Source organism: Excalfactoria chinensis, chromosome Z (assembly GCF_039878825.1).
Source record: "Excalfactoria chinensis isolate bCotChi1 chromosome Z, bCotChi1.hap2, whole genome shotgun sequence".
NCBI lineage: Eukaryota > Metazoa > Chordata > Aves > Galliformes > Phasianidae > Excalfactoria > Excalfactoria chinensis.
In genome coordinates, this window is record NC_092857.1 from 38,566,729 (window position 1) to 38,585,906 (window position 19,178).

Here is a 19,178-nt window from a genome sequence, read left to right on the forward strand (position 1 = left end):
AGGGAGAATTCCTTGTCAGAATAGCCCCACTGAGAATGTCTTCGGAGTCCTGGTTGATAAAAAAATTAACAAAAGTCAGCAGTGTGCTCTTACAGCCTGGAAGGCCAATGGTATCCTAGGTTCCATCTTATGAAGAGTGGCCAGAAAGGTGAGAGAGGTGACTATCCCTCTCTATTCTGCCCTTGAAAGGCTCCAGTTGGAGTACTGTGTCAAAGTCTGGTGCCCCCAGCACAGGAAAGATGTGGAGAGTATGGAGAGGGTCCAGTGAAGAGCCATGAAGATGATCAGAGGACTGGAACATCTCTCTTGTGAAGACAGGCTGAAGGAACTGGGCTAGTTCAGCTTGGAAAAGAGAAGACTGTAGGACCAACGCACTGTGTCCTTCCAGTATTAAAAAGGGATAATAAACATGAGGGAAATCAACTTTTTACTTGGGTAGATAGTGATAGGAAAATAGAGAATGATATTAAACTAAAGAAAGGGAGATTTAGACTACATGTCAGGGGAAGTTTTTAACTGAGAGAGGGGTGAGGTGCTGGAGCAGGCTACCCAGAGAGGCTGTGGATGCCCCATTCCTGGAGGTGTTCAAGGCCAGGTTAGACAGGGCCTCGAACAGTCTCATCTAGTACTTGATCTAGCAGCTGGCAACCCTAGAGGAGATAATATTCCATAATATTCCCTGCACAGAGCTGAGGAAAATTAAAATTAAAAATTGAAAAGAGAGAGAGAGAGACCATTAGAACAGTTCCCTACTACCACAGATTATGCAGTTGAGTTTTCTGCATTTGAGATCATTGGGGTCAGCACACCTGGAGTGCAAGGGATGAGCCTTGCCTGGGAAAACCATCTGCCTGATCAAGGTGTCTAACCTGCCAGGTAAATCTGTTCACTAAGGTGTAGAACTGTGGAGCGCCTTGAGGCTGAGAATGTGACAGTCTGATGTCTTAAACAATTTCCCCCAGTCTGTACACAAAGGCAGGCCATTTTCTGCATACATTCCTAGGAACATGTGCATATCGTAAGTTCAGTAAAAAATAAAGTCTAAATATAGCAATCAGTCTTAATTTCAGTTACTAGCTTCTCAGACTGTAACATATATTCTTTTTTAAACTGATTGTAATCATCAGCATCATTGTTATCATCACTGTCCACTCATCCTTCTCTCATGGAGAGTTGAGAAGAATGTACTATGTAAGTACAAAATGTATGAGAACATAAGCATCACCCTTTTAATCACATTAACTAAAAAATGAAATAGTTATATGTTTCTATATAATGATACATAACAGTATATTATCATTCTGTAAAAGCAAGAAGTTATCTTGGATTTTTTGGTAATATTTCCTCTATCCAAGGCATTTTTTTCTATTTGAAAAAGAGTTAAGAGTACAATTTATCTTCTCCATTTCCCAATTAGGACTTCAGAAAAATGTGGCAAACAGTAAGGGCAAAAACTGTAGCCATCCACTGACGTTAACAAGAGAAAAGTGTTCTGTAACCAGACCCTTTCATTAAAAGTTTCCCCATCTCTCCATGCGTACAGAGGTTACTGCTCTTCCACAGCCCTTATTGACAATGAAATGGCTGTTTGGAATATGGATTTGAAACACTCCTCTCTTTCTAAAAGACAACAGTTCTGTGGAAGGCTTGCTGTTCTTCATCAGCTTCCTAAATGCATTTAAGGTCAGCTTGGTGTCAGCTATGATTCATCTTCTAAAGCTTTACCAGTTTACACTCTGAACAACAAAACCAGGTACCTGATTATAGTGAAACACTAAGCTTAGTGACACCTTTCAGTCAGGTCTTCTCATGTGAACAAATTAAAAGTTTTGCCCTATCCTCATCTTTTCTCAGTTTGAAGGTCTTCTGTTCTCTTATTTCTGTTCATTGCTTGCAATGCACATCTAGGACATTTTCCAACACCATCTGAGGATCCTTAATCCTGTAATAGGAAATTTGCCTCTAACAACAAAGCTAAATACAGAGATATATTTCACATTTTATCTGTTCAATGCAATTTCTTTCTTCCTCTTTTTTTTTTTTTTTTTTTAATCTTGATCACTTTTGTGATGAAATAGTATCTGTAACATTTCATGTGCTCAGAAAAAATAATAAAGAAGTAAGTATACAGAAGTATATAATTCACTGAAACAAATCTACAGCTATCAGGAAAAAAAAAAAAAAAAAAAAAAAAAATGTAATCCACCACATAATCTCCCAGTATAACCATTCTGGCAAAAAAGAGTTAGTCACAAAAGTGACCACCTTGAGTAAGCTACCAGTAATTCTTAAAACCAAGATATTTTTTCTTTATTGTGACACTTTAGTTTCTCAACTAATTCTGATTGATTGAGTTGTTTAATTTTCATCTCTCTTTAGCTAAAGCTATGAATTATGTTTTTTCTTGTACCCGAATTTCCTGTATGCCTCAAATTCTGAAGTTATTTTAGGAAAGATGAAAAACAAATCAATTTATAATAGAATGAAATTAAAAAAAAATAAACATTACAGAAATTTCTTATTAATGTACAGATTAAGAAAGTTTAGCATTTTGTCGATTGAGTTAAAAGATAATATTGTCATAATTTCACAGAAACTGTAGCAATAAATGGTAGATGTTTGTCCATGCATGCACTCCTGATTTTAAACAAGCAGTTCATCTCATGAAATCACAGCAAATTCTTGAGGACACAGTTTCAGTTTGCAAACTAACTTTATCGGTGATATTCTGAAAAAGAAGTAAAATATGTATTTATTTCAGTTTTCAATCTTCTATCACAACCACACTTGCATGATTTCACTCTAGGGACTTAATGTTGCTCCTGATTATAGTCACCATATTCAAGAAATCTGAACCCGCAGTTTTAGCGAAGGTTGCTTGTTTAGTCTTTTCATTAGAAAATTTTATATTAAACATCAACAACGACAACAAAACATGTATTTTAGTGTAGAGAGTTATGCTCTGAAAATACAGTCTTTCTGAGGCATGGTCACAAATGGTAAGGAATCTGAAAAGTATCAGGATTAGAACTCCAAATCTTAGACACACAGAACAAGTATTTGTTTTCCTTTAAGCTAAATGGACTCCCTACAATCTAAAAATTACTCTAAAAACATATTGTTTTGGCCCACCAGAGGGAGCCCATAATATTTCACGAATGAAAAAGGAACATACTGGCAATTACATAGAAAAATAAATGAAAATTAGTGGTGGAACACATATATTTGTGTTTGTATTTATTTATTTGCTATGCATTGCCTAGCTTGGCTGAAATCCTAGCTTTTGTGTCAGATCATAATTAGGACAGTAACAAGTGCATTTCCATGAAATGACACCAGGGACAGATATGAACCATTTTATATTTTAGTAAAAATTGGAAAACTGTAGCATGCTGAACTAGAATAAAAGAGTAATTTTTATTTATCTCCACATAGAGTATAATTTTAATTCTGGATATACTAAAGCTTTACGTTTACTCAGTAACAAGAAAGGAGATGCTGCTGAGCAAAATGCTACTAATATTTTGACCTTCCCAAAACAGAACATGTGGATATGGATGTGGAAAAAAAACGTAGCTGAAATATGTCCTCCTTAGAGATCAGATAGGAAAGTGTGGAAGACGCGGAACAAAGGCAGTGAAATGTTGTTTATGACTCTGTATTAAAAGTTGTATTCCTAGTAACACCACTTCTGAAACCTATCCTTTCTACCTGCATATTTTCTTTTCCCTGACCATATCTTAATATTTTTTTTCCATCCATTTGTATACACGGAGGAAGTTAACGGAAACATATTTACATTAAATTAAGTTTTATTTGGGATTTCTGCTTTTGCACATGTATTTGATTTTGTAGTCTTTATGACTTAACCACTTCCAGAGTCCAAAAGCATTTCTTTCATTTCTTGACATCTATTTGTTCTGCCAGTGGCTTAAAAATTCTCTGTCTCTTTCATGATTTGATGATCTGCTGGGGCAATCCAAGGTATTTATACAGACCGGGTGAAGAACCCCTGGCAAGTAGCCCTACAGAGACGGACGTGGGGGTCCTGGTGGACAAGAAGCTGGACATCAGCCAGCAGAATGAGCATTCATCACAGAAGGCCAATTGTTCTGCATTAAAAAAGGGGTGACCAGGAGGGAGAGGGAGGTGATTGACCCCCCTCTACTCAGCTCTTGTGAGGCCCCAGCACAAAAAAAGATGCAGAGTTCTTGGAGCATGTCCAGAGAAGGGCCACTAAGATGATCAGGGACCACCTGTGCTATGAAGAAACATTGAGGGAACTGAGCTTGCTTAGCTTGGAGAATGCCCCAGGGAGATCTCATTGCAGCCTTCCAGTACTTGAAAGGAACATATAAACAGGAGGGGGAATGTCTGTTTACAAGGGTGGGTAGTGATAGAACAAGGGGGAATGGTTTTAAACTGAGACAGGGGAGGTTTTGATTAGATGTTAGGGGGAAGTTTTTCACAGAGAGGGTGGTGATGCACTGAAACAGTTTGCCCAAGGAGGCTGTGAATGCCCCATCCCTGGAGGCATTTAAGGCTAGGCTGGATGTAGCTCTGGGCAGCCTGGTCCAGTGGCTGGTGACACTGCCCTTGTCAGGGGCACTGAAATTAGATGATCATTATGGTCCTTTTCAACCCAGGCCATTCTATGATTCTGTGATTCTGTTAGTAAGATTTTAAACAATTTTAAACAGCCTGTACTTTTTTATTAAGAGTACTGACATTTCTATAACAGTAAGATTAAGTTTCATTCTGTGTGCCCCCAGTGGCGCAGTGGTAGAAGTGCCGCTTCGCTACACAGGGGGCTCGAAACCCGGGAGTTGGACTCGATGATCTCTAAGGTCCCTTCCAACTCGCACGATACTATGATACTATGATACTATGATACTATGATGATAATCACTTCTAAACCCTGCAAAATTCTATCATTCACTAATATATAAAGATCTTTATCAATTTCTCCCCATAACAAACTTCATCCCACCTTGGGAGGCCAGGTTTCAGGGTAGCAAGAACATTACTGTTTTGAAGCTTATTGCTTTTTCAGCAGGAGTTATTTGCCCATTATCTTTTCATTTACTTTATATGCATATTTAAATGAGAAAGTTGAAAAAAAAAATCTAAAAAAAAATTTGAAAATGTTTACTGAAAAAATAATTTAGTTCTCTTATATAAGGATATATTAAATTGGACCAAAGCTAACACAACTTGGAGTCTAACTGCTACCTTTAATAATTCACAGATAAACAATTTTGTTCTCTTACAGGCGTTAAGCTTTTGTTCAGATTCACAAAAAAGAAAAAATATAATAAAATTAAACAAATCTTGTGAGCTGTGTTGCACTAAGATAAGTTCTAAAACTGGCTGACTGCTGTTGTCTTTTCCTACTGGTATGTTACAGCTACCAATTGCATCTCTATAAGCTATAGCTGCTGAAGACAGTTTCAAGAGCTCAAAAAGTTAAAACAGATTTAAACACTTGTCCAATAATTAGTTGTTATTGGCAGGTAATCTCTCAAAATACATGCTCTGCACCAACTCACCATGAAAATTAAATAAATTAATACTCCTCAATTTTTTCTCATTATCACAAATTTCTGATTTGTTTGCTAGTGACTCCAATGCTCTCAGAGCACATCATCCCCAGCAAAAATTTTAGGTAACATTAGATGTTGTGCACAGTTAGCTAGTCATCAGGACTTTTATTAAACAAATATGAAGCAGATGTAGCCCTCAGAATTTGATTACTTGTAAACCCCTTCAAATCCAAACTCACAGAGTCTCCCTATAGTTTTACTCAATTGATTAACTCCAACTTGTTTATCACTAAACCACTCACTTAATTTAACAATCCACTAAAGAAAACCTCAGTTAAAATGCATCTTGTGTCCCCTTCTTGGGTCTTAAATAATTACCCATGTCTGCTATGTCTTCTAATCTCTTTCTTAATGAAGATCTTTACCCCTTAATTTAAGAGGATGTCAAGATGAGTCTTAATAAGAGAGGAATCTTTTAAAAGGCATAAACAGTTATGTAAATGTTATCATTGTGAAAAATGAACAGAAATGTTATCAGTCATCAAAATCATGGATGAAAAATGCCAGAAATAAGGTGATTTAAGGAAAGATCTAATACAGCATTTGGTGCCACAACAGTTTTTTCTTAACTAGAATGTAAACTGCTGAAACTGGCTTACACGCTGTTCTGCTGAGTATCATGAAATTTCATATGAGGTGGCTGGCGCCCAGACTGGATCTAATCTAATTGACTCACACCTAGCCATCCCAATTTGGTAGCTTAAAATGGGATTCATAATAGTCTCATTACAAAGATCTTAACTGATCATGGTGAGAGTGCATGCCTGGAGAGTGCTTACAGAGAGGCCTGACTGGAGTCATGCAGAGAAATAACTGTTTCTTGGTAATGATCTGACTTAGGCTGCTCAGTCAGTCAAGAGAAAAGCATCTCCAAATATGTGCAGAGAGCACACTTCTATGCATTTTTGTAGGCATCTGGATTACTGCTAAGGTAGAATAAGAGTTTGGGTATAAATTCTTTGCACCTGAGCAAGCATTTTAGTGCTGTATTTCACTGATGTGATGTCCAGGCTTTTCTTTCTTTGTTTATGCATTCAAACAAGGAGTTCAATAGAGACTTATAAAAAACATAAAAAAATAAAAATAAAAAAAAATTAAAAAAAGCACATTTATCACATTTATTTGTTTTTATTTGTTTTATTTGTTCCTCACATTTTACTTTCTCCAGAGAGAAACGGTACAACGTGTTTTGTTGCTCAGAAATTCTCACTGACTTCTCAGTTTCTTTAAATTGAATAAATATGTAAATGTGTATAAATGTGTATAAATATGCAAATTGAATAAATATGTAAATATGTAAATACTCTGTGTAAATATGTAGAATAATCATTCCAAATAATTTGTCTCATTTGTTAGGGCTGCATTAAGGCCAATACTTTCATCTTATGCTTAGTAAATACAAACACCACAGTTTCTGTAATGTAAGTAGTTCTGTTCAACTTTGCATCTTCTATCAGAAAAAGCCTAGCCCATGGAATTAATAGAATATTTTTCTCTGAAGGTCCTGGAGTAGGACAGAGATTCCCTACTCCTTAATGTAATAAGCTGGAGTGTAGGCTTGCAGGATCACAGTGGACTAAAAGAAGTAGGAACCATTTTAGAAACTGTAGTAATTACTGTAGGCCATTCCTAGCAATATCATCTAGTTGAATTAGCATTCATGGTAAGCTAGTGTTTTACTCTGAAGCAGTTTGTGCTTCATTATATTGCCAGAAAAATGAGTCAAAATGTGACCCAATGGATGTCCTGCAGACATTATCCAAAGCTCCACCATTTTATCTTTGATCAGATACCACATATTGCAGATATGTCTCAGTGCTCTGTGCTTTAAGAGGTTAAATATTTGCTGTGCTGCACAGCGTACCAGCTATGACATTGAGCAGATGGTGATATAGTCATTTTGTGAAAGCTCTAGGCATCCCTATAACAGGTAGGATCACCTATTTGAATCTCTTTGGCTGCAGCCACAGCTCTGGGAGACAGAAGCAGAAGGCTGCAAAGGTATATGGAAGACTATTATATCAGTCCATCCTTGACCTATGAATCCTGTTGCAGTTTTTAAGTAGGCAAATGCAACTAAAGCACCTTGAGCTTTTGCACAAGTAGACAAAGTTAACCCAGTTGTGAAACATATACTTAGTTCTAGGAAACATTTGAAATACTTGAGAATATACTTCATTGAAAGCTATGAAAGAAAAATACAAAACCAAAAAAAAAAAAAAAAAAAAAGAAAGCACTCACACAAGGTTTTGGAGGCCACGAGGAAATGTTCTCCAATGAATTTATGACTGGAGAAATGATAGTAAGAAAAGAATAAGGAAAGAGTCAGTATTCAGTACAGAGGCAAGTTACCAGAGGGGTCCAACAGAGAAATGTTCCTAAGAACTGTAATCACCATATGCATAAATGAATGGGAAAGTGAAACTTACAAAAACAGATTGGTAATAGTAGTTATCACATGATGGAAAGAAATCTGAAGTTATTAAGAGTTGCTTAGAAGTTTTGTAACAAAAAGTAACGTGGTAAAATAGATTAAATAATGTGGTGCTAAAATACAAATAAAGAACTGTCAACAGTTTACAGGCTGGTTTGGCCCAGTTCCATTACTCGTGGGGCGGGGGGGGGGGGGGGGGGACACAGAACCACACCCTGGGAAAGGGAAAGGGAAAAAGGGGAAAAGACTAGGAAGATGGGCCTAAAAGCAAAGCAGCGGCAATGATCTGTGGAGGAAACAAACTATTTTACTAAATAAGATATAAGAATGCAAGATAACAACATAATATAATGTAATACAATTGATGTTAATATATCAAATAAAATGAGTGTCCAAAAGCCAAAGGCCTTACTCTTATGCTGAAAGTGATATGACTAGCTTGGCGGAAGAGAGGGATGTCTCATGATCTGCTGTTTTATCATTCCCTCTGAGTGGAAAACAGAAACAGAACGATGCAAATTCCTCTAGAGTATGTAGTACTTCTTCTCTTCTGAGAACCAGGTACTCAGGAATATTGGCAGTCCATGGAACTGGAGCATTAATTCTTCAACCCCCAGTGCACTGCATGACATGTTATGACATGGAACACTGAAAACAAAAGATCACAAAACCATTACTGAAACAAAGGAAAAAAATATCCACTAAATTAAATGTTATTGGAAGAAAAAAATGGATATGACACCAAGCTGGCAGGCAGTGTTGATATGCTTGGGGGAAGGAAAGCCCTACTGAGGGATCTGGACAGGCTGGATTGCTGGGCTGAGGCCAGTGAGATGAACTTCAACAAGACCAAGTGCTGGGTCCTGCACTCTGGCCACAACAACCCCAGGCAGCACTACAGGTCTGGGGAAGAGTGGCTGGAAGACTGTGTAGGGGAAACAGACCCTGGGGGAGTTGGTCAGTGCTTAGCTGAATATGAGGCAGCAGTGTGCCCAGTTGGCCAAGAAGGCCAATGGTATCCTGGCTTCTATCAGAAATAGCATTGCCAACAGAAGCAGGGAAATTATCATCCTTCTGCACTCAGCCCTGGTGAGGCTGCATCTCAAGTGCCATGTTCATTTTAGTACCCCTAACAAGAAGAAAGGCATTGGGGCCATGCAGCAAGTTCAGAAAAGGGTGACAAACCCAGTGAGGAGTCTGGCGCACAAGCCTTATGAGGAGTTTGGATTGTTTTCTCTGGAGAACAGGAGGCTCTCTACAACTACCTGAAGGGATGTTGTGGTGAGGTACCCTTCTCCCATGTAACTAGCAATAGGACTAGAGGGAACAGCCTGGAGTTGTGCCAGGGGAGATTCAGGTTGGACATTAGGAAATAATTCCTTCCAGTTCTCTCCAAGAGAGTGATCAGGCAGTGGAAAAAGCTGCCTAGTGATCTGGTTGAGTCACCATTCCTAGAGATGTTCAAGAAATTTTAGATGTTGTAATGACAGACAGGGTTTAGTGGGAAATATTGGTGATGAGTGGATGGTTGGACTGGTTGATCTTAGGAATGTTTTCCAACCTTGGCAATTCTATTATTCTATGATTTCCAAATAGTGGAATACACTGTAAAATGCTGAATAGAATTAAAAGGATGAGAACAATGTAACAGCCATTGGGAAAGGAATAGCAATTGAAACAAGTAGGCTATGGTGCATAAGCCCTTTGTGACACCACAGTTTCAGCAATGTGCACTGCTTTGATATACCTATCTCAGAAAAGGTAAAACAGAATATAGAACAAGAAGGACAAGAAAGTTTATCAGGAGTATATAATGGTTTCTGTGGAAAGACAAACTAAAAGGCTTTTCAGTCTAGGAAAGATATGGCTAGTGCAAATGACTAGAGGGAATGGCTTGAAATTGCAAAAGAGGAGTTCCAGGATGTTAGGAAAAATTTACTCTCTGGAAGAGTAGTTAGGCACTGGAACAGGCTGTCCAGAGAGGTGGTTGAGTCACTGTCTCTGGGTTGTTCAAGAAATGTTTAGATGTTGTACTAAGGGACATGATAGAGGGGAAATATTGATGACAGGTGAACGGTTGGACAGGTTGATCTTGGAGGTCGTTTCCAGCTTTGGTGATTCTATTGTTCTGCAATCCTGTGGCTAAGAATATGACAGCAATTTTTAAAACCATTAAGGAAATGAAGAAAATAAACAGGTATAGCTAAAAATAGAATTTATTTTTTTTTAAGAAAAGTTATTTAAATTGTAGTACACACCAAAATAATTTAATTAATAGAAGAGTAATCGTGAGTAAAAAAATAAAAATAAATAAATATTATAAGAACCCTGCGAATACCTGAGTCAGTCAAGAAAATGGGCAGAAGTTCTCCAAACTGCAAACAGAAATGCCAGTGGAGAATGCCACAGAAGACGATGGTGCAGCCCATGGAGGACATGATGTAATAGCACTAGTGTGAGGAGAGAGGAGTGGCAGAGAGCAGCCATTACAGACTGACTCTAACCCCACTCTCCATGCAGTATGCAGGACTAGGAGGCAGGAGTTGGGAACTCAAGTGTGAAGTTGAGGCTGAGAACAAGGTAGGGAAGGTATTTTGTTTTTTGTTTTTGTTTCTCATCCAACTATATTTTAATCAGTGGTAAATTAAATGATTTTTCCTAAGTTGACTGATTTGCCTGTTACAGTAATTTGATAGTGATCTCCATATCTTTTCGATCTTATTTTTCCCCTTCCCCTCCACTGCCTCATTGAGGAGAGCGTAGAGTATGAGGCTGGGTGGACATCTAGTGGCCAACAAATCTCAGCCCAACAGAAGGTTCTGTCAAGTTTTTCTAAAAAAAAAAAAAAAAAAAAAAAAAAAAAAAAAAAAAAAAAAAAAAAAAAATTGTCTTTAAAAAAAAAAAAAAAGTAAACTTGCAGAAACTGAATAGTTAAATAGTTATAAGAATTGAAAGATCCATATGAATTTCCTGGTTTCCTTTTTATCTTTAATTAACCTCTATATGCCACATAAGAGAAGAATGGCAAAACTGTCTAATTGAAAATCTAGTGTGATTCACTGAACCAATTATTAGGTCAATTACCTCAGCCCCACAATACAGAAACTGCAAAACTGGCTATGAAGTTTTATGCAATATGAACTTACAAATATATCTACTCAAATTTCTGGTGTTTGAGGATGGTTCAAAAAGGAAATACCAGCAATGCATTCAGAACTGACTGAAGACTAGGTGACAAAAGACGACAGTCATACATTAAACTGGTGTAAAGGCTGTGTTACATCATTGGATTAGTCTTACTCAAGGGGGAGACATCCTGCCTCAGGCTCTTGTTTTTAAGTGAAGGCATTTCCCTTCACTTGCCTGTTTTTCTGCATGGCATGAACAAATAAGAACCACACAAGGAAATGCTACGCTACCAGATTCAGCTTGTCCAGAGAGATAAGATGGAATTGAGAGTCCAGATTGTGGAGGAAACTGAGCTACTGTTTAGAAAATCATCTAAGTGAAATACAATGAAATTCTCTTTCTTTTAGTAAAAAGCATAAAGCTCCTGACATTCATGCATAACTTCAATAACTCATCCACAACTACTTCAAAGAAAGGGGAAAATAAATCAGTAAGGAAATAGATTTCAATGTCAAGCACTAAAGGGATAATTATAAACAATAACGAGGACTTTTTTAATTATGAAAAATACCATGACAGTATGCTTTTAAATTATATATAATGGAAAACAAGGTGAGTCACATAATCATACACCTTTTGACACATAATGATCATCAGCAATCTTCATCCTGCCCCCATGTCAAGAATGCATAAAGGGGGCAGGCTCTCTGAAGTATATGAACATGAATCTAATCTAGTACTCTGAAAACCCTTATGCACTCACCCATAAGAACTGCATTTTTGAAACGAGTCAACTTATTGTAGAACAAGTGCTGGTTAAGATACTATAAAATATTCACTGAATATCTCTTAATATATTTAAGCAACTAGCATAACATATCAAAAATCTCACAGATAGACCACTTCTGATAAAACTTAAAATGCCTACTAAATTTGTGGAATTTAACTTGATAGAACTGGTGCACAATGTGCTTTTGCAACCAGTTAGACACCCTGTAAATACAGTGGAAATATAATTAACTGTGTCAGAAGCCAGAGCATTAGCTGTGGATTTTTCTGTTTGTCTGTCTTTATAACTAAAACCCGGCATATACTTTAATAAACACTAATGAGACATTTGCTGTCAGCAAAAAACATGAATTCTATGATATATATGAGAATTTATAATCTGACTTGTTTTTTCCATTCTGCTTATATTATTCTGATGAATGTATAGTGTACCCCCAAGATCCTGGTCTAAAAATTGAAATTTGCCTTCACAATTTGAATTTAAAATTCAAAATGCTGATATCTACAGCACAAGCTGGGAACACACAAGTTTGGCAATGCAACAGACACTTAAACATTTCTGTCTCCTTTTTTTTAGTTTGGCCCAGAGTGAGAATGTTTCAGACTCCAAAGCAAATATATGAAATAAATGACAACACTTCTTTGCAATACGCACAGGAAATTGGTAGAATATAACTGGAGACAAAATAGACCTCAGTTGCTTTGCATTTGTCAGGCACATGGTTTATTATGTAAAATTAGCAGAATAATGCACTTTATTTTTTTGGGATGCAAGCCAACTCACACTGGCTGGAGGGGAAGATATTTTCACCTTTTTCTCTTTCCTGATATCTTAGCTTAAAATGACTGACATTTTTATAGATAAATGCCTCAAGAAAAGACAATCAGCTATATTTTACCACCACCTTTCCACCTGATAAGGACTAAAAAAAGCTCTGATTTGCCCTTTAAAGGAACCACTTGGTGATTTCACCCACTTTGGATGAGGCCATGCGTTATCTCAGTCCAACAATGAATGGAGATCCTATAAGCCGTGTGGATGTGACGGTCATAACCTAATATTGCTATCTGCTTAGAAGTTATAATTATTGTCTGCTCTAATGGAGAGAGAGAGATATTAACTTAATGATAACTTAAATTGCAGGTATTTTCTTTCTTTTTCTTTTCCTGCTCCAGCACACATGTTAAAAGGTAAAGTAAATCTCCTGTACTAGATATAGCTGTGAGAAATTAGCATAGATGCTAAATAAAGTTATTTATCTAGGTACAAAACATGGCAAAACATGAAAAAAAAAAAAAAAAAAAAAAAAAAAAAGGTTGAAACGAAGGACAAAAAAACATCTTACAAAATTCTTAAATCGCTTTAAAAGAACATTACTAGGGGCAGTTATTAATGAATTTAGAACCTTATTAATGTCAGCATCTGAGAAACCAATTTTAAGGAAAAGAAACTGTCAATACAGAGAGAAACATTAAGCAAAAAGATGTTATGAGGTGAAAGTCAAGGAATTCTGGTAAACTCTGCTTCTAAAATGAAATCACACCTGTACCTGCTAACTGAACTGTACCTTAACTAGATTTTCAGAGTTGGGTCAGAAATATAGGATTTTGCGATATAAGATAGATTACTGCTGGTAAGGAAGTTATGTTCAGAGAACCAGATGGATCCAAAAGCTTATGGAGACTTCACAACATGTTCATGAGATCAGTGGTACAAACAACAGTGAGCAGTCTCTCCACAAATGAGAAAAGGTCTTTATCAAAAGAAAAATATGACCCCTTTTTATGAACTTCAACTTCTGGAACTTGAAAAATGAAATTGACAAAAGATTTTCCTAGAAAGGGTCACATCAACGTTGTCATCTTGTTAAAGTCTAACTTCATTTTTTATCTTCTCCCTTTCTGGAAGCCCACTTTACAGACATTGTCTTAGCCTGTCTTCCATCCACCTTCCTCCACCTGCTCTTTACTCAGAACTGTAAAACTCCAAACACAGCAATCAAACTGAAAAATGAGTCAAATTTGCTTCGTGTATTGTACTCACATGTGTAAAAAAAAATTATGCCGATTCAGTTCTCATTATGTATTAATGTCAATGGGTGCAATTTTAAATTCTCCATTTTTCTTTTTTTCTTTTCTTTCATGATTTTTCTTTCTTTCTTTTTCCTATGAATGTCATAGAAGACTTTTTTGATGTTTTGTTCAGTTTGGTTTTTTTGTTGTTGTTTGTTTGTTTTTTTTTTCCTTCTACATCTTACAAAATGATCTAAGCAAATAAAAGATAATAATTTCCCACTCTGTTTCTATTTAGAGAAATCAATCTGGCACAGTATTTTGGCAATTATTTCCATCTTTTGGATAGGAATAATATAAAGTACATGCAGTATTCCAACCATACATAATTGCCAGAATTATCAGGCTTTGTTCAAGAGTAGAACCATGCAGATTAGTGATGGGAACAAATTATTTAAAACCAGTTTATGTTTTTGTTTGATTTTATTGTCACTATTTTATAAATGCTAACATAACTTTTAACAGTGTCTAAATAATTTAGGATCATAAATCCTACTTTCAAAATCACTTTAAGGTGAGTCCTACAGGTTGATTTAAGAACTGAAACAAGAATTTATCTCAGTGTGTATCTACCAAAAAAAATTATCATGAAAGTAAGATAAACGTACATTTAGCTATCTTATGTGAGTATTTGAGGTATTAACTAAATAATGGAAAACATAATAATTATTCAGGAATTAAATCTAAAAGATAATGCCATTTATTTGGATGTTGTATGTATCCTGTTTATTTTTTTTTCTTATTTTAGGGACTGTCTTACTCTGGCGGACATCATCTTAATACCTCCCAAAATGGTCAGCTGCAATGATTATTAGAATCCTGAGCTTTTTTATAGTCCTACAGCATACAGATCCTGTTCAGACTTCTGCAAAATCACTGGCCACGAGGATTTTGTATGAACATGCATTCACAAATATGCATTAATGTTTGCAATTGCTTTTTTTTTTTTTTTTTTTTTTGTATTTGAACTATGTAATTGGGACTGAAGGTCCTTTTCTATATTCTCTGTAACATTTACCATTTTCCGGCTTTTATCCTGCTTATTTTTCTTCTTCATTTCCTTCCCAAGATTAAAAACCCAATACTCTTTCCTCTTCCATTTCTCTAAAGTGTTTTTCAACTCCCTTAACACACTTCTCTTCATAATCATTTCCTTCATCTTTCACTGAAAACTTTCACCTTTTGCAGTATCCTTCTTGAAATGAGAACTGTACTGCTAGAAAATTTGAATTATTTTTTTAGTTAAGGGGTCTACTGCCGGTAGCCTGCATTGGTAGTATACTGTCTGTACCATCAACTTTCTGGTATTTAGAAGTTTCCATAGAAAAGAACTGAGCAGGAAGTGAACATCTTCCCTGTGATGTTCCTTCTCAATTGCTTCAATCTCTGAAGTTTCTTGTATTCTTTCAAAATGTCTATGCAGTTATTATGGGCTGGGCTTCATGCTATCTCATTACTTATACCCCTGTACATGTGCTTACAGCATCACTCCCCTGTATGTAATCTTGAAGTACTGCACAGACAACACAGACTGTTGCTTCAATCCCACTTTTTATTTCTTTCTTTTGACACAACAGTGTAACACCCATTATGTGAAGTTGGTTCTCACTTTAAAAAATATTTAATTTCTGTAATGGTCTTTTTTTTTTTTTTTTTTTTTTTTTTTCTTTCTAGCCCCTCTAAAATGTTTTTTTGAGAATGTAATTAAATTATACAGACATTTTTCTTATTATTATACTTCAGTGCAATGTCCAACCATTATGGGAGAATTAGTTTATTTCTGTAAGGAAAAACCAAACCAAAACCAAAACAAACAAACAAAAACAAACAAACCCATAACTGTAACTTAGCCACTGAGTATTTTAATTGCTGGATTTGACATGCAGGAGTGTAAGTGATGAGGCTGAGGGTAGGGGACAAGTCAAAGAATTTATTTTAATTTCAAATTTGCCTATGATCCCCAACAAAAAGAACAACAAAAAGATGAGTAGAGAATTCTTACAAACAAACAGAACTCCATCCCATGACTTTTCTTCAGTATTAACTTCTCATGCAGTCAGTGCAGTCAGTTACATGTTTAATATAAATATTGCTTCAGGATTTCAGAGCAGATAAGGCTGGCATTGGAGAACAATGCAGTAGGGAAGATCACAGGTATCCCAGAGACATTTTAATTTGTGAATAATGATGATGATAATTAATAATTATTCTGTGCCATTGGAGAATTCTACTAATTGGTAATCTCCTGCTTTAATAGTCCTAATATTTTATTTCTGCTTATTGCTAACTATGAGGTAGAATGTTAATGGAAATGTGGATGAATTATTTTTTAATAATTATGACTGTAATCACATGAAATCTTATATAGCTAACCTTTAATTACAATACTAGATGATGTAGAAAACTGGTTGCAGTCAAAAACAGAAGTTGGAGTGGGAAATTATTTTCCAGTACAAACATACTTCTTCTAGCATATAAAAGAAGTTTCCTATAGAGCAAGAACAAAATGATTTGGTAGATGGTGGGTTAATGCAAAGTGTAAGTTGCATGATGCATGAAGATAAACAAAAGAGATAAGAAATAAATGCATATAGATTTACACAAGAGCACAATCCACTGATTCAGTACCCAGAAAATTTTACAGAGTGATTCAAATAACAGCAGTGAAATCAAATTTATGCATTTGAAAACTTTGCACATGTAATTTGCTAACTCAATACCTACTCAATTTCATTTAGGATCAGAGTTTCAAAAAGATACTTTTTTTATCATTTTTCAGGATGTGAAAGACGTGTCTATTCCATGTCTTCTGTCTTATCTGCTTTAGGACTGGCATTGTTCATCCCAAGTATCCCAGGATACTTTCAGGGATATAAATATTGTCATCATCGTGTTTAAATATCAAATCAAAGTCATGTATGTTTATTTCTCTATCCACTTTATCTCATTTCTAAAGCAGCTACAGTTTCATTCCCATAGAAGATTGCTTAGAAATTGTTTTGTTTTGCTTTGTTTTTAATTATTATTATCATTATTATTATTTCCTTAGGAAATTGTAATGTACATTGCAAGTCTCTTGTATATAAATGCCATGACAAGAAGATTTTGGTGGCTGTACTTATTAAAAGTGGTTTGGCAACTATAAAATACTTGGTAGAAACTCACTGTGTTATGCTTCTGAAACACTCAGGAATCTTAGCCAGTCCTTACTGCAACACATGGCTTGCTTGCCGTGATGTTGTCTGTGGAAGACCACTAGTTAAGTGATTAAACAGGAAGGAGTGCAAGTCAGGAGTACGAGTGACCTCATAATTGAAATTTTGAGCATTAGGTAAAACTGAATGGATGGAAATTTTAAAAACAGTGGAAACTTCACAAAGAAACAATTTATGTAACCCATTTAAAACATGTAAGAATTTTTTAATCTTCCTGCTTCCCTCACTCACAGTGTCTCATTTTGAGGCAGCTCTTTATTTTTATCCTGGAGATCATGCTGAAATAAACTGCCAAACATCCCTTACACCTCCATGCCATCTAATTATAGCCTGTAACACTCCAGAACGCTGACAGTGCAGAGCTATTGACTCTTGACACTCTCTAAAGCTCTTAATTATCTTTTCACACAAGCCCCTTTCAGACCTGTCAACGTCTTTGTATTGTTTATGAAAAAAGTTGCATATTAAGATTTCAGGACTTAAGCTCCTGAAGTCAAACTTGTACATAGACATGGTCCTTTAAAAGAAGAATTTTATAAATGACAGGAGGAGAGCTAAAACAATTTTTCTTGATAAACTTATCAGATATGAAGGGAGAAAAATCTGAAATTTCATGCAGTTTCCTGGTATAAACTGAGATAATTTGAGGGTTTTATTAATTTTAAGAAAGATTAAGGAGGAAAAAAAATCAACTATTAAGCAGTTATTTCCTCTTCTTACACTGTGACATTAGAACTCATACTTGGAACTTGGTCTCATTCTGGGAAGAACACATTTAAACATTTCAAGCAAGAAGTGAAAAAGAAAGTTTTATAAAGATAACTTTTGTTGCTTAGAACTCTACCAAGTACTACTGAAATCTGGAAAAAAAAAAAAAAAAAAAAAAAAAAGAAAAAGATTCCTTGTTTGAAGAATAGAATGAATTATTTGTCAGTAATACACTATGAATGATCAAAGTGATTTTAAATATAACATCTAAACTCAGTGAAAAACTAACCGTTACTGTAAAAAGAACTGCTTTCAAGGGAGATTCAGGTTGGACGTCAGGAAATACTTAGTCTCTGAGAGAGTGGTCAGGCACTGGAATGGACTGCCCAAGGAGGTGGTAGTGTCACCATCCCTGGAGGTGTTCAAGAAACATTTATCTGTTGTACTGATGGACATGGGTTAGTGGGAAATACTGGTGATGGGTGGATGGTCGGACTGATTGATCTTGCAGGTCTTTTCCAACCTTGGTGATTTTATGATTGATTCTATGAATAGGTGCACAGAAAATAGATTTTGCAAAATTTCAAATTATTTAAAATAAAATAATAATAAGAAGAAGATTTAATCTCATTCATGTGACTCAAGATGAATATGTAAAACTGACTTAAAGTTTGTGTTGCTAAAGTTTTGTAGAACTTTATATTGAAGACATGCACATCACAGATATTAAGTCATATGCTTACTAAGTTGCCAAGTTAAACTGGTAATGACAAGTATTAATACGAACATCAAATATAACTCTAGAACATTTAATATCTGTTGTTTGTTCTTCTAGTTATTTTGCAAAAATTCAACTACCTCCTTGGCATTTTCCAAGTAACAAATCTAAGAATCCTAAACAATCATATTTTCATATATATATATTCCAAAAGAATGTGAGCACTAATGGTAAAAACAAAAATTTAATCCGGAGTTTTTAAAAAATACAAACATATTTCAGGTAAGACAAACTAGATTCTGTTAAGTGTAAATGAACAAGCTTGCTATTGCAAATAGGCCTTTGTTTAGAAGATGAGGTCTATCATATCACATGCAGCTTTCCTTTATCACGAGATTTATTAATCATTCTAATTGTGTATGTGCACTGTATTGTTTGATGACTGCAAATACAGCTTTTAAAAGTTGACACTGAGGAGACTAACAGTAATAGAAGCTGCATATTTTACA

At 35.6% G+C, this 19,178-nt stretch overlaps 1 non-coding gene across 1 annotated transcript; it reads right to left on the reverse strand.

The window, feature by feature from the left end:
- Positions 1–723: 723 nt before the first annotated feature.
- Positions 724–884, reverse strand: LOC140264676 (U1 spliceosomal RNA). The gene has a single exon (XR_011906068.1). It is a non-coding gene; the product is annotated as a U1 spliceosomal RNA (small nuclear RNA).
- Between the last annotated feature and the right edge of the window lie 18,294 nt (positions 885–19,178).